This window comes from Rhipicephalus sanguineus, chromosome 11, assembly GCF_013339695.2.
Source record: "Rhipicephalus sanguineus isolate Rsan-2018 chromosome 11, BIME_Rsan_1.4, whole genome shotgun sequence".
Lineage (NCBI taxonomy): Eukaryota > Metazoa > Arthropoda > Arachnida > Ixodida > Ixodidae > Rhipicephalus > Rhipicephalus sanguineus.
In genome coordinates this window covers 61,151,551-61,154,499 of record NC_051186.1, presented here as the reverse complement: position 1 = coordinate 61,154,499, position 2,949 = coordinate 61,151,551, and positions in this window count along the sequence as shown.

Sequence of the window (2,949 nt, the reverse complement as noted above, 5' to 3'; positions counted from 1 at the left end):
CCTCGCCGGGCTGCGCCGCCTCCACCTCGATGCGTTGGAGGGAATCTCGTTCCTCAGCGACGAGGTATCCCAACTACGCGAAGAAAACGAGCGCCTCCGTAAGGATCATTCCCGCGGTGTTGAACAACAAGCCCGTGTGGTCGCCTCCCTTCGTGCAGAGGTCCGCTTCCTGCGTGAGGAGCTGACGCGCCGCACGGCCGCCGTGTCAGTGAAGGCACCTGTGATCCCTCCAGAGCAGGTGACCGTTGGCCGATCTGTGACCTCCAAGCAAGCTGCGTACTCTGAACAACCTCTGTCCAAATTTCTTTCATCTTCGAATTCGCCGCCAGGTGACGTAGACACGTCCGAGCGTGTCAGTGTGATGCCTGCGACAGCCTCTTCTGCAGCGGTAACAGAGGGTGTAAGAAAGAAGAAACCCGCCTCGTTTGGAGCATTGAAGACATCCACTATATCTGTAGCTCAGCGGCCACAGCGGCCACAACGGCCAAAGGCCATTTTTGTTACGAAGCTGAGCCCGGACACCACTGCTGCTGACATCAAAAAACATATTGCTTCATTCGATATGTCTCCCATTTCCTGCCGGCGACTCCAAACAAGATTCCAGTCATATTCTTCATTCTATATCGAAGTTGACGAGGACACGCTACAACGCCTGAATGACCCTTCGATGTGGCCCCTCGGATGCCTCTTCAAGCCATTTCGTGGGAGCTGCGCAATGACATGCTTCATCCCTCTGAGCTAGTGCCTGGAATCGAAAGTGCCGTGTAACGTAGACATATTCTACCAAAATGCTCGGGTCTGCGTACCAAGACACTCGAGTTTTTCTCTAATGTTCTTTCGTCTTCTTTTCCTATTATCGCTATTTCTGAAACCTGGCTCGGCACTGAAATTCCCTCATTGGACTTTTTTCCCCCGACCTACACCACCTTCCGCCGTGACCGAGATTTCAGTGAAACCAAACAGAAAGGCGGTGGCGTGCTGATTGCCATTGACAATTCACTTAAATCCGTTAGACGGAAAGGCCTGGAAACTATCGAAGAATCGATCTGGCTAGAAATCAACCTTGAGCGCCGTGAAAAATTGTTGATTGGATGCTTCTATTTACCGCCCAGCATTTCCCCTGCCTCGTTTCACGATGTCATGTCTTCTATTGAACTTGTGATATCTTCTCATAGTGGGCACAGAATTATTGTTCTTGGGGATTTCAATGCACCTGGAATTGACTGGAGCACGCTTACCTTTTCTCATTACAATCATTTCACAGAGAAAAAGTGCAGCCTGCTCTTGGACTTTCTGGCGTTTAATTCCCTAGTGCAACATAATTCAGTCGTCAATTCCAGTGGCAACGTCTTAGACCTGTGTGTGTCAAACGATCAACCCCTTGAAGTTTCCCGCTCCAACATCTCTCTTGTACGTCCGGACAAATTCCACCCACCACTTAACGTAAGATTATCTGCATCAGCCGAAACAACGAGCTACAGCAGTTACGTAAACAAATCTCCAAGATTTGCGTTCAAGCGAGGTGATTACACGGGCCTCTATCATCACTTGTCCACCGTTGAGTGGTCACAGGTTACTGACAAACCCAATGTTGATGACCAGGTTGATCGGTTACGGAGCTTGTACTGAGCAGCATGCTTAATTTTATTCCCCAGTATACACCTAAACAACGTAAATAGCCCACTGGTTCTCATCTGAACTTATCAGTGCACTGAAGCATAAAGATCAGGCACACAGGAAATCTAAATGTTCTCCATCCAGCGAGTGGAAGGAAGAGTTCAGCTTTTTTCGAACTCTCTCTAAACGCCTATATAAACGGGATCATAGTTCGTACATTGAATTCTTAGAAAAAAGCGCCTCTGACAGGCCGGCTGAGTTTTGGAAGTATGTACGTAAACGGTCTAGAAAAAGCGGAGAGTCCTTCAGACTACTAGACTCAAATGGGTTAGAAGTGCATGCCGTCGCTGACTGTTTTGCCACACATTTCTCATCCGTTTATAAGGCCTCAGACTCCAGCACTGATATCAAACAACAGCCCAAGGCAGTTAGCTCATCCAGTGCTTTGTCGCTGGATGAAAATCTTATCAGCGAATGCATTAAGCGCTTAAAACCATCCTTATCATGTGGCCCAGATGGCATCCCCTCCGCCATAATAAAAACATATGGTACTATATTTGTCCCAGTACTGACTACGATATTTAATAACTGCCTGGACACTTCCGCATTTCCTAGCATGTGGAAGCTCGTGTTTTCCCAGTATTTAAGTCGGGCTCTAAGACAGATGTTTCTAATTATCGCCCGATTTCTCTACTATGTGCCACATCAAAGATCTTCGAACTGGCTCTTCACAAAATATTGTCTTTTAGTGTGAAAAAACTCATTGATTCCAATCAACATGGTTTTCTTGCTGGCCCGCTCAACTACCACAAATCTTGCTAGTTTCATGACGCAGATCTCCACACCTATTTCTCAGAGAGGACAGGTTGACGTAATCTACTGTGACCTGAGCAAGTCTTTTGACGTAGTCAGCCACACACTGATTATGGTTAAACTTGCGAACTTTGACGTTGACTTGTCGATTGTGAATCTCTTGCACAGCTATCTGCTCAATAGATCTTGTTATGTTGCCGTAAATGGCCAAACCTCTTCTTTGTATAAAGTGACTAGTGGGGTCCCTCAAGGGTCGGTATTAGGCCCACTCCTATTTTTAATTTACGTTAATGATGTTTCTTTTGCCATTCGTAATTCTTCTTTCCTCTTGTATGCCGATGACATCAAGATATTTAAGGAAATTCATTCAGTTAACGACTGTCGCTTGCTGCAGTCAGATTTGTTTTTCTTTTTCCGAATGGTGACGGCAATATAAACCTTTCTCTAAATACCTCAAAGACAAAATTCATGTCTATCACTCGCAAAACATCTAGCGTATCATTTCAATACTTTGTCAAT